Source organism: Eutrigla gurnardus (assembly GCF_963514095.1).
Source record: "Eutrigla gurnardus genome assembly, chromosome: 15".
NCBI classification, from domain to species: Eukaryota; Metazoa; Chordata; class Actinopteri; order Perciformes; family Triglidae; genus Eutrigla; species Eutrigla gurnardus.
Window position 1 is genome coordinate 8,695,322 of NC_139938.1, and position 13,129 is coordinate 8,708,450.

Sequence of the window (13,129 nt, forward strand, 5' to 3'; positions counted from 1 at the left end):
TTACGGTATATTGTGGGGATTAATGACCATCAGGCTTCTGTTGGGACTAAAACGAGAGTGGGAAGAGAAGCTCCAGAGAGACATTAAGGTTTGTTTCAGGCAAACGACTGTAAGAACGTAAGATGAGATCGATGCCTCTCACTACTTCTGGGTTTAAAGTGGAGCTGAACTATCTGTCTTCTGTATGGAGACATTTCTGAGAGAGACAGGTGGACAGACAGCTGCTGCTGTTATCTTCAGTGGTAATCATTTTTTGGCTATTGTTGCTACTGCTATTACTGCTTTTTTTCACATGTATCATTTCTGTCATATATGTTGTCATTTTTGTTGTAATTATGTACACATGACATCTATTGCACTTCTGTTCATCTAGGTTTCTTTCTCCCCATTAAAAAGGTATTTTAGGGAGTTGTTCCTCACTCGATGGGGCGTCCCGGGACAGAAGAGGCTGTATGTCGTCCTGGTTGGTACCACCTGATATAAGCATGCGTCATATTAAGTTTCCAGGTAGAAAAAGATATTGGAGTCCGATGCAAAAATATGAAGACATTGATATTTATTTGTAATTTTTTCGGCACATATTGCGAAATGAAGTAAAAGGGTTTTGGTTTCAGCTGAAATTTAAGTAAGACAATGTAACCTAAACAAGTCCAGCTGCCTACGATAAAGCTTTCAAAGATTGTATGACCTGGATGATTGAGAATAAGACAATGTAACATTTGGAAGAAGAGCAATGAAACGTACCCTTGCTCAACTCGGTAAGCTAGCCTTCCTCGGTCCGGTCTGACAAGTAGCAATATGCTAACTCATGTGAGCTAACGTTAGCAGAATGGAGATTGATATGGCTGCATGGCTGACTGAGTAATGACTCCTCTCTACTTGTGCTACTGTTCCATTTTACCGTGAACCATTACACTGACAACATGAGGCGGTGAGTTTAGCTTGGCACGACGACTGGAACCCGGAGAACAGCTAGCCCGGCCCTGTCCAAAGGTTACAACAAGTGTAAAACCTAAAGTTGTGGTTTTACTGGAGGTTGTGGACAATTTCTTGGCCGGAGACGGTGATTTCCTGGAGTCCTGTTGTTACCGTGACGTTGCCAGTTGCCATTTTCACTTAGGGTTATTTTACGGATTAAACAAATGAGATTTGTTTTACCTGTGACAGAGCCAGGTTAGCTGTTTGTCCCTGTTTCCAGTCTCCTTGCTACGCTAAGCTAACCACACCATTCCCTGGCTGTTGCTTCATATTTAACACTTTGATACCAGAGAGGTGTCGATCTTCTCAGCGACCTCTCCGTAAAAGATAAAAGCAAATATCCAACACTACTCTTTTGATGTTGCATACAGTATTCGGGACACCTTGTGTCCTGATGTGAATGTCCCACATTTGGGTCTCGTCCCAGGACCAGAGAAGGCCAGGAGTCACATATCAGCCTTGGCACGGGTTCAGCTCTGTGGTTTAAAGTCAACACGAAGACGTAAAGTACTTTCTCATTCATTAGTGAGTCGAGACCTCATACAAGGACTGGACCTCTTTATTGCTGGATTATAGTCATAATACAGGGACCTGGGGACGGCGTTACAAGCCTGGCGGAAGACTCTGCAGCTCTGGTGTCCTGTCTGAGAGCTCAGACCAGACCCTGGTGGATCCGCTCACCTTGACCCGTCCCTGTCCTGGACTGGGCCGGTCAACGCTGCAGTGCGACCCGGCTCAGCTGTTTAAACCATCTCTGGAACAAGACCATCTGCCTGGATGAAATCCCAGTCACCCCTCCAATTTTTCAGCAGTAAAACCTTGCTCCTCTCCATCACTCCCAGTGTTTTCTTTTTTAAAACGCCAGCCTCGACCTTTCCCAGCAATTCAGCAAACTCAGACTTTTATAGGGCTGACTTATTCTCCCCACATGCTCCAGTTGCACAGGCGAATGAAACGCAGCAGCGTCCAGCTGATTTCATTGCAGCAATATCAATATTGAGATTGGGGTGCCGTTGAGCGCAGAATTCTGGGTAAAAAATAATATCACAATGACCTTGACTGTTTTATTACGGACCTTGTGAAATTAAAACCGATTGTTGAGGACTGATGTCATCGCGCTCGTACGAGGATTTCGGGGTAAATTGGTGCTCGAAGACATTGTGGCTTTCTATAATTACCTTTAGAAAGTTTGAATGACGTAATTGATACCCGACATACAGACGACAACACACAAAAGGCCTGAACAACGGCCCCCCTGCAGCTACCGCAATGGGAAACGATATGAAACGGAATATCACAGCACAGGGGGGAAAGGTTAGATTTGTGCCGGATGATCATTTTGCTTTTGTACAGTAGCCATTGTGCACTATGTGGCGTACATGTTTTGAAGTAAATGTACTTTCATGGATAACATCGTTTTTGCTCCTCTCCTATTTCTGGGAATGATTCCCTTTCCTTCTGTGTGCCTCTGAGGTCCAGCAGTGCACTGATTCAAAGTCCCCATCTCGTGAGTGAAACGCCAGTCACCACAAACAACCACGGCGTCCTGCTGCGCCGCTAGAACACAGCATGGCATCCGATGGGAAAAGACAGAGAAAGTAAAAACAAAGCGTGGCGTCTGCTTGTTATTTGCATGCATTGGACTATTGTTGGTAGATTGTTTCAGCATGATTTTTGTCTTCCTCTGACAGAGTCCCACCACACCCCATCTGTCCTCTACCTAACACCCAGTGTCTCCAGGTAGGATTTGAATGCAATTACTTTTCCCACCCAACTTTTTCATGACTGATTAAAAAAAAAGAAAAGAAAAGAAAACAGTGGCTTAATTAAAGAAAAAACATGGAAAAAAACACAACTTGTGCATTAATTTGATCTGAAATTAAAAATGCCTCATATTGTTCACCTATCTAATATATACCGAAAAGGCCATTTCTTCCAATCAAAATCCAATCTTTTATTCTAAAATTAGCAATATGTAGCAATCTGTAATTTGGTCAGTCCACCGATTTGGTCCCCCAGTTTGTGCTTCCTATCTATTAGCATTAGTATTCGTATTTGATAGATCCAAAGCAGCCATTTCTCAAAATCTTTTTCCAAGTTTGAAAACCCCCTGAAAGCCATTAAACGATCCTCAGAAAACACTTCTAAAACTCTGTCTGCTGCACAATAAACACATTGTATTGATCCAGAGTGAAAGACCTCATCACCTAAAACAGATTACTATGAAACAAACATTCGTGGTCCTCAGAGAATGAAGCCCAATTCATATTTGTGGTTTTGAGTAACTATTAGCTGCATGGTCATATTTGTGTTACACACATGCATGCCCTCCTCGGGAACAAATCTATCTCTTTGGTTCACCCTGGACTTTTTCATCTAGCGCCATCAATGGGTCAAAATTTAAATTTGTCCAATCCTTTTTAAAATAGCCTCAAAAGGAATGACAGATGAGTCCAGCTTCATTTTCTAGCATGCTAAACTAAAAGAGTGAACATGTTGAACATTGTACCTGCTGAATATCGTCATGGCAGCATTTTCACTGTGAGCATGCTAACATTTAGCTGAAGAGCTACAGCCTCACAGAGCCACATGACGACTCTTTTATTCATTGTTAAATAGTGAAGAGTTTTACCTCTTCAGGCTTCTAAAGTTGTTTAAATGTAGATAATCAAAAAAAAGACAACCAACATTGTTGGCGATGTTGCCCACAACTCACATACAACTTCTGATAAGAGGTTTTAGACTGTAGACTGTTTTAATGCTTTGGTTTATGAATGTTTGGTTTATTGTCAAACCCAAAATGAACCACTGGAGGTCAGCTGTTAACGGGCAGACAGTTATTTTACTTTATAGGCTTTATCCCCATAGCAACCATCACAAACACAAGTCACACACAGGTCACAATGTCATTTTTACCACATCTGTATGTCTTCTTCGGGACAGTGCACATTTGTGTTACTTTCCAATAGAAGCTGCATTAATAACATATGTTGCCCGAAAGCACAAACGTGTGTTGTCTGCCAGAAATGAAGATACATCAGTCTACATTTAAGGAGAACTGATCAAACAATTTCTCAGATTCCTTGATGAAAAACATATTAGAACAATCGTAGCTGTGCTTATTAAGTAAATAGACTCCTTTTTATGTGAGATTGTCCCAGAAGATCCAGTTTGGACTCAAACCAAGACCACATCTTAACTGTGCAAACTCAGTCATCTGATAATGGGACACACATGGCCACTTCCACTGATAATCACTGAAATACCACCGTTTCTTGAGGAAATCTTCAAGGTTGGTGAATTGACTTGATGTCCTCTTTGTTAATCACCTCGTCCTGTGTGTAATTGTCTCGTCTTGGGCATCCCAGGTGGATCCAGGCCCTTTAGATCCCAGAAGCATTTACGCACATCTGATGCTCATTGTCTCCCAGAGAGACCGGTTACACAAAGGAGTTAGAGGAAGTGAAAGAGGGGCTGAGGAATGAAAAGTGTGTGCTGTGCATGTGTGTGTGAAGGAGAGCCACTTGAGTGCTAAGTGGTGGAGGTGAGATTTCCAGGGAGGGCCTTGGGGCCAAGCACCCTTTTCTAGAAATCTACCCAGCAGGTGGGACACTCTTGCCTGAGGATTTACTAAAGCCTCCTGGCTGCATTGGAGAATAAAAGCTTTCTTGTGTGAAGAAAGAAGAATGTCCTCCTGGCTGCACCGGCAGCTTTGATACGCCTGGAAACAGTGACTGATTCGCCCACACCAGAGCTTTGGAAATCTGTTCTTCCTGCCCGCGCTATGCTTACTCACATACACATTCTCACCTCTCTCTGAAGTCCGCGTTCATGGACAGTGTTGGCCAACCAACATCACTTCCCATCGCTGAGAGCTGATTTAAGATACGTATGTGGCGGTTAAATGTTCAGCAAAACCGTTCATCAACGTGTCAAGTTAATTTCTGACAAATGGTCTCTGGTCTTCCTCTGGAACTTGCCAAAGCTCTGTGTGGAAACACAATTCAGAGTGAATCTGGGAGAGCTCCCAGTATTTCACCTTGGCCGGAAAACTCCAAGAGTTCAAGGAGCCAGCGGGGAACGTTAAAATCAACTGATGATGAAACTTTATCAACAGGGCTGAACGCTTAACACACCTCATCCACATTTTCAGAGTGCTAAAAGGAATAAACACATTTAAGATCCACTTATTAAAGATTTATTGTCCATTACCTCATCCTGGTGAAAGTGTTGTTTGAGTTATATATTCTTGTGCAGGTGGGCCACGGTGCTGTGTTCTGTGTTGGTGCTTCGCTGTTGGAGTAGGTTTGTTTTTAATGAATTACATTTTTTTTCATGATTAAGCCTTTTAAATGCAAGCATATAACTTGAAGGGCAACCTCCAGTTCTGAAAAGTGAAGTCCAACGCTGAAGTGCCTTAATCTCATTCTCTCTACTGGCCATCAGGGGGCGACTCCTCTGGTTGCAAAAAGAAGTGCGGTTGCATAGAAGTCTATGAGAAAATGACCCTACTTCTCTCTTGATTTATTATCTCAGTAAACATTGTAAACATGAGTTTATGGTCTCAATCTCTAGTTTCACGTCTTCTTCAATCCAGGATGATTTTTATTTAGTAAATTTAATTTACTAAATTATGATCCATTTAGAGTCAAATAGACCATAAAGCTGGAGATGCTTTAGGGCGGAGCCACCTTGTGATTGACAGGATGCTACCACGGCCTTGCTACCATCGCTACCGTCGCTACCGTCGCTACCATCGCTACCAATGCAGTAAGCTACTATGATGACTTCAACACTTATAGTTGAATTATAAAGCTATCTTTGTTCAGAGCTTCACACCAGAATCCAGATTGATCCAGATCCAGTAAGGTTGCTGCTCTGCTGCATGTTTTCTTCAGATCCAACCATCGCTCCTCCACAGTCCAAATATGGTCACTTCCTTCACTGGTTGCGAAAAATCCACATTGGTGACAGCCATAATACAAGATGGCGACGGCCAATACACAGAATTCGAGGCTTCAAAGCCATAGTCCACAATCCCATGGGTGATGACTACGTCCACTTCTCTTACAGTCTACGGTCCCTCTTTAAACTCAGTTTTGTGTCTGAGGCCTTAGGCCTGCGCAGAACTCTCATCATGAAGACATACTATGATCTCACAACAAATAATACAAAGTGAACATCATCATACATAAAATAACTGGGTGGGGGGTGCCGGGATGGCTCAGAGTTGGCGCCCCACGTACCGAGGATGAGTCCTCACTGCAGCGGCCCTTTCTGCAATGTCATCCCCATCTCTCTCCCCCTTTCACTTTCACTCTCACTCTCACTCTCACTCTCACTCTCACTCTCACTCTCACTCACTCCCTCTCTCTCTCTCTTAATAAAAGCCAAAAATGGCCCAAAAAGATGAAAAAATAAAATGAAATAAAATAACTGGGAGGGTTAGTCAAGTTTCCCAGTGTTGATAATGATATCAGCTACAGTAAAGGGCTGATTGCTTGGTTTGGATCCGGTGTTACTGTTTGCAGCGTCCTCGATAACCCCTCATCCAAACAAGTTCACACTCGACACTACGCTTCCTGGGGTCCTGAGCAACACACCTGCCAAGTGTGAAGTGAATCGGATGAACAGCTGTCGAGAAAAATAATTAATACATACATACGTCCTGTAGATCTCTGGTGTCTCTTTATCTGTTCTTGAATGTGCTAAAGTGAGTCACGGATTTGAGAGTTCGCTCTCAACACTGCACTTCCTTCGGTCCTCTGGAAAACACCCAGCAACTGGGAAGGCCACGGAAATATGTAATTAGAAAGACTACACACCTAATAGTCACGTAAGGTAACGTTACATTTGTGTGCCACATACTGTAGCTAAGTTAGCAGACTTATAGAGGACTATGTAGGGGACTATATCGAGGACCATGTATAGGATTATATAGAGGACCATGTAGAGGACTATATAGAGGACTGTGTAGAGGACTATGGAGATGAATATATAGACGGCAATGTAGAGGCCTATATAGAGGACTATGTAGAGGCCTATATAGAGGAGTATGTAGAGGCCTATATAGAGGACTATGTAGAGGCCTATATAGAGGAGTATGTAGAGGCCTATATAGAGGAGTATGTAGATGACTATATAGAGGACTATGTAGGACTATATAGAGGCCTATATGGTCCACTATATGTCTATGGAGAGGAATATTAGAGGCCTATATAGAGGACTATATAGAGGAGTATGTAGAGGACTAAATAGAGGACTGTGTAGAGGACTATGTAGATGACTATATAGAGGACTATGTAGGACTGTATAGAGGCCTATATAGTGGACTATATAGGACTAGAGGTCTATGGAAAGGACTATTAGAGGACTTTATATACTAAATATATTTATATATTTTCGGGCTCAGGGCACCCCAATACATAATTTTTTTTATCCACTGCACCCCAGAATTTTGATTGGAAATGTCCGTCCTTCTCACTGAGGACAGATTTCATGTCATCCAACATATCGTCATCGTGCCGTTTGATGGTGCTGTCAGATTGCAGATCTTTCTCGATGTCTCTAACAGCATCTGGCCCGAGCTTTACTCCAGCTTGCACGCTGGTAATACGAGCGATTCCGCGATGGTATGTGGCTTTTTAACTTTGGCATCGAACTCCGCCACTAAAAAATGAGCCTCTGCTTTGTCAGACACACACACAGTTGAAAGCATATGTTCACTCGCTGTCTCATTTTGTGATTTCAGTCAGTTAAAATATTTAACGTCTTTGGACTTTTATCCCTTTGTTTCAAAGTGCCCTTGCTAATTTGCTGGGAACCATCACAGTTTTTTCCGTTTTGCTGCTCCTGACTGGTCGGGCATGACCTCGGATGTCAGTTGCTGAAGGTACTATAACGTTAGGAAGAGCGTGTTTGCCGCTACCTACGATGTACGTTGAGGACCTAAGTTACCCCTCAAATGAAAAGCTGTAGTGCCTATCAACGCTTGGTTTGTTTGGTGGCATGAGAATAACATAATTCCCAACATGCAACATTCTCCAGCGGTTGCACTGGTCCACTCCTGTTATGTTCAGCCCCTGGCTGGCTCGCTTCACCTCCAGCTTGGCATTTCCCTCCCTCCCCATTTTGTCATATTAGAGATGGACTTAGTCTGCGTGTTTCATCCCGCTAAACATTTGGCTTTTAAGGAATACATAAAAACCTTGGAACCAATTTGGATTCTATAAAAATGTCACTTAACTCTCCACGGACGGTTCATTTTACACGGAGAGGAGGATACATTCCAGATGAATCACTCGGCTTTGACTGAGATTCATGACAATAAATCACAAAGTGGATTTGCAGACAGTAAAAGTGAATGTCGTGTTTCATGACTGTACAGGTTTATTTGGGTGTACAGGGCAATCATTCTCATTACCCATTCACTTACTTTTATGGCTCCATCAGTTCCAATTAATGAAAATGTGCAGCGTCAGCAGCCAGGTATTCTTCAATCACTCTAATAAGTGATGAGATATCTGAGATACACCCAACATCTGTGGGCTTCAGCAACACATCTCTAGAATGATCCCAGATCTGGATGCAGAACACTTGGACCTATCACAAAAGCACGTCGGCATGTCCACTGGTGCATCCAACATGTGCTGTTTTCCAGAGATTAAAGTGATGGGATTTTGATCAAAACGTTGCAGAGTGCATGACTTTGACGACAAGCTCCGTCCAAATGTTGTACTTCCTGTCCAGCCCTGTAAGTGGTCACTAACTAACATGTGCTACATATTACTATAGGGCGCGTTGAAATGAAACAGGACCGTTCTCCTCACAAAACAAGAGAATCCATTCAAATAAACAGATGGATTTTGACTTTGTTTGATAGTTACGTTTCCAGCGGGCTAAATCAGCAACAGCAGCTAATGTTGATGTTTAGTGACTTAAAGCTTCTATCTTTGTTTAGTCGACAAGATGCTTCAATCAAGCGGAAATCTGCCCGTCAGGAACTGATACGACGCTTCAGGTAATCAGGCGGAAAAAAAAAAATCTGCACTTGTAATGGAACATACAGTATGTAGCCAGTTGTAATCCCGGACACACAGCTCGTCAAACAGTTTGTAATCTTAAACGTATATCATCCATATTGACTTTGTGCAGAAAATAATATCTGAGGTTCATAAGACAAAACAATATTCATATTGAATCTCTTATCTTATTGATTACACCTGTATGAGAATCCCGAAGCTGTACGACATCTCAAATAGTTTCATTTTGGATTTTTAATTGTATAGCTAGTTGCTATTTCTAATTTGGTGATGAAACAAATGCAAATATTCTCTAGGATAACTTACATGAATAGTATGAGTTAATATTAGATCATAGAGCATTGTACTCTCTGTATGGTTCACTTGCATTGCTGTATCTCAGTGACTGTGTGGAGGTTTGGGTTTGTTACATGTGCTGACGTTCATGGATCTGATTAATTTAAAGCTACCACTAATATAAAAAGCACAATGAATTTACTGCCTGGTAACATACAAAAGATGCAGAGAGGGGCGTTATTGATCGCTGAGAGTCGTAGCTCCAGAGATGAGAAGATTAACAACTTACGTTAGAGAACAGGTGTTTTAATTAGCATTAGTGTATGAATGACTAACTGCCCGGTGGTCACGCTAGGCTACGTGATACAGCCACGATGTTCGTGACCCAAACAGTAGGGGTGCGCTGCTGCTGGCTAACATGCTAAATGCTAAAAGCTAAAACGCTCACAGGGCCTTTACTGTTGCCTTTACTGAAGAACTTTTAATATCTGCCGTTTGAGACAGGTAATCTATGGTAGAGACTCATTCAGCTCAAAAGTTTTTTTTTTAAATTTGAGGAGGAAAGTGAGACCAGAGAGGCCGAGTGGACCCGTTGTACTCAGCCAGAGAGGCCGAATGGACCCGTTGTACTGAGCCAGTGAGGCCCATTGGACCCGTTGTACTGAGCCAGAGAGGCCCATTGGACCAGATATAGCCTACTGAGCCAGAGAGGCCCATTGGACCGGGTACAATATGCTTGGAGAACGAGTGGAGCTGTTTAACCTGCAGCAGATTTTGGATGACATCACGGTGCCGTTCAAACAGGTCAGTACAACACCAAACTGCTGAACTCTCCCAGACCTTAACATCAACAACCTCTGTTGGGGCAACGGTGTTGCCTAGCAACAGAGTAGCGTGTGCAACACGCGCTGCATCCGCGGAGTTGTGATTGTTTACCTGTTTTTTTCCTCAGTGTTTTATTCCACTGGGGATTATCAGAGTAGTTTCTGTCTATAGATGGTTTGATTTATTGTCCATAGATAGATTATTTGTCAATCATTGTTGGTCCAAGTGGTCTCTTCTAGTTAATTATTGTTAGGCTATACACTAAGGAGGCTGTTGTATATTTAATTGTTAATCAATTGTATAGACATGCAGCAGTGTTATGGTGACAAAATGCACAGTGAATACAGCTGCATGTAGTTCTGAATTAGCACAGCTGACAAAATAACAAGTTCAAGCCCTGTTACAAGCAGTTTTATGTCATTACAACCTCACCAAAAAGAGAGTCTGAAGGGAGAGCAGAGGGGTTAGCAGCTGGTCAAAGAATTACAACCAAAATACACTATCCACCCTAAAGTGACCACACCCAACTACTACCACACACCACTCCACTGCAGGTCCAGGTGCCACCCACATGAAACCATCCCCATTTCACCCACTGGCTGCCTCCGGGAAACCCTCGGAGGTAGTTCTCTTGTAATGTAAAATGTAAAGGGAAGCCTTAAACAAATAAACAAGACCTAATGGATGTATCAGCACTTGGCTGGAATTAAAAGACAAATTACCTGGCACACATCGATGTAAATCATTCCAGCTTCACATCCTCTTTGATTTATCTACATTTCTAAATAAATACCAGATATTTAAGTACACATAACCCAGACAGCCATAGGAGGGCTGTTTTGTAACAGCTTGGGATTGACCCAACACAAGATCAAGCAGTATCTAGTATATGTACAACACTACTGTAAATATAATACATGCAGACTGACATTATAAAACCATGACTTGGCTGTAAGGTACTTTGAATCAGCTTTCCTAAGAAAAGTACAGAGATATAGATTTCCTATCAGACTTCATATAAGACACCTGAAAATCACTGAATGCCTCTGACCCCAGATCTCAGTGTTTGGCTCAAACAAGAGGTGGAAGACAAAGAGGCCGACCACCCGTCAAGCTTGCCTTTTCTTACCTGAGCACCTCCCACTGACACATGTGGTCCTACTTCCCCATCTGTCATCCCCTATTACCTAGATCTCCTGCCTACTCCTCACATGCCTGTCTGTTGGTCTTGTTGCTGATGTTGTTCCACTTGTGTATTAGTTGACATTGAATACAATGTATTTTGTTAATTAAACAGTAGTATCATATATCCATAACCCCACAAGTGCCTTTACTTGAATACAATGTGTTTTAATGTAAAAGTATAGTAATAATATTTATCAACAATTCAGCATATAATAAACAACCATTTTACCTCAGCTAATCAACATGTTATCTCTTGATTAGTTTCAGTCCAAACTCGTTGACGAGCACATTTTTAAACTTTGGACAGAGCGAGGCTAGTATTTTCAGTCTTCATGCTATGCTAAGATAACAAATCAGAGAACATTGGTGAATGTCAGAATCTTTGTGAAAACTGCATAAGTGGGTTTTAAGAAGACATTTCTTCTTCAGGGACTTTTGTTAAAGAGGCCCAATCTCCTGCCTGCTCTTCATATCTAAAGGGCTGATAAGCCAGTGGTATTGATCGTCTCATCCAACAAGAAAGTGAATAAGTGCTTTTCCCAAAATGTCAGACTACTCCTTAATGCATGGAAAAAGTTATTCTCACGAAAGCTATGTTAAAATGAACTGTGAGGCAACAAGTAGATTATATGAAAACTCTGAGCCAAACCTAAGAAGAAAATGGACTATATCTGGAAAAACACTCTTCAGTTTTTCCTTCAGTCTGTTGCCATTTCTTTTTCATTGACCATAGCAATCTGTTAAATGATCACTATTATTATAATGTACGCATAATGAGCCTCAAGGTTTCTCCTTTAGATCATCTTTATTGGCCTTATTGATTGATCTGATTTCTCCTTTTCAATTTCAAGGACAAATTGGTAATTTAAGGAGTCTATCTACGCAACATGACTATTTTCTCAATTCCATTGTATATATTCATTTATTCTGTCCTCTATGTTAAAACGAATGATGCAAACTGAACACATCAGTATCAGTTTACAGGTATACGTTGTTTTTTAACAATAAGACTCTTCATGCACAGTTATAAGCAGCCAGGACAACACGTCTCCGATGCTTGTTGTGTACAGTCAGGGTTGTCTGGTTTCAGTTACCTTATGTATATGATGAATGCAACGATAGACATGACTGCCAGGATGTCAGATGGATAGCCTGGTGAGCCTGCTCAGTAAAACCTATATCCTTGTTTTTTATGATAAAGACGGCGGTGTTCTTATCAATCTGCACATTTCTCAGAGCTGTGCTGGAGACAAAATCCACATACTCCCTTATTGTGTGATATGGGGAGGATTATGTTTGCTCCAGGAATTCTGTGTTATTCTAGAGGGCCTCATGGTCTAGCTTTTCAACGGGGGGGAAGAAACATGGCCAGGCCCCTGTTTTGAAGACCCTTCCAGAAATCTCTTCCAGGACTCTGCAGCAGCACTGACAAACAGCCGTAACCACCCTGACCTCCCTCAACCAACTTCCTCTGGAGAGGAACCCAAACAAATGTTGGGCCTAATAATATCCTGGGTTAAATAGGGAGAAGCAGATTTGCGTCAGGGGTATGACAGGCCTTCGTAGGTGTTTGTGAGAGATTTATTGATACTTCTCAAGTTATTTCTCAAACTGGCTGAAACAAGAATCAGGTCCAAACAGGATTCTAGAAACATTGAATTCCCCCTGAAAACAACAGACAGACACCTATAGAAAGTTTTGTAAATGTTTTTTTGATTTCTCATCTAATATTGGGGGATCAGAGAGCCCTTGATGGGACACATGGGACCCCTTGACAGGTTTTTTAGACCCATTGAAAATCTCAACAGGAACAGTTTGGGATG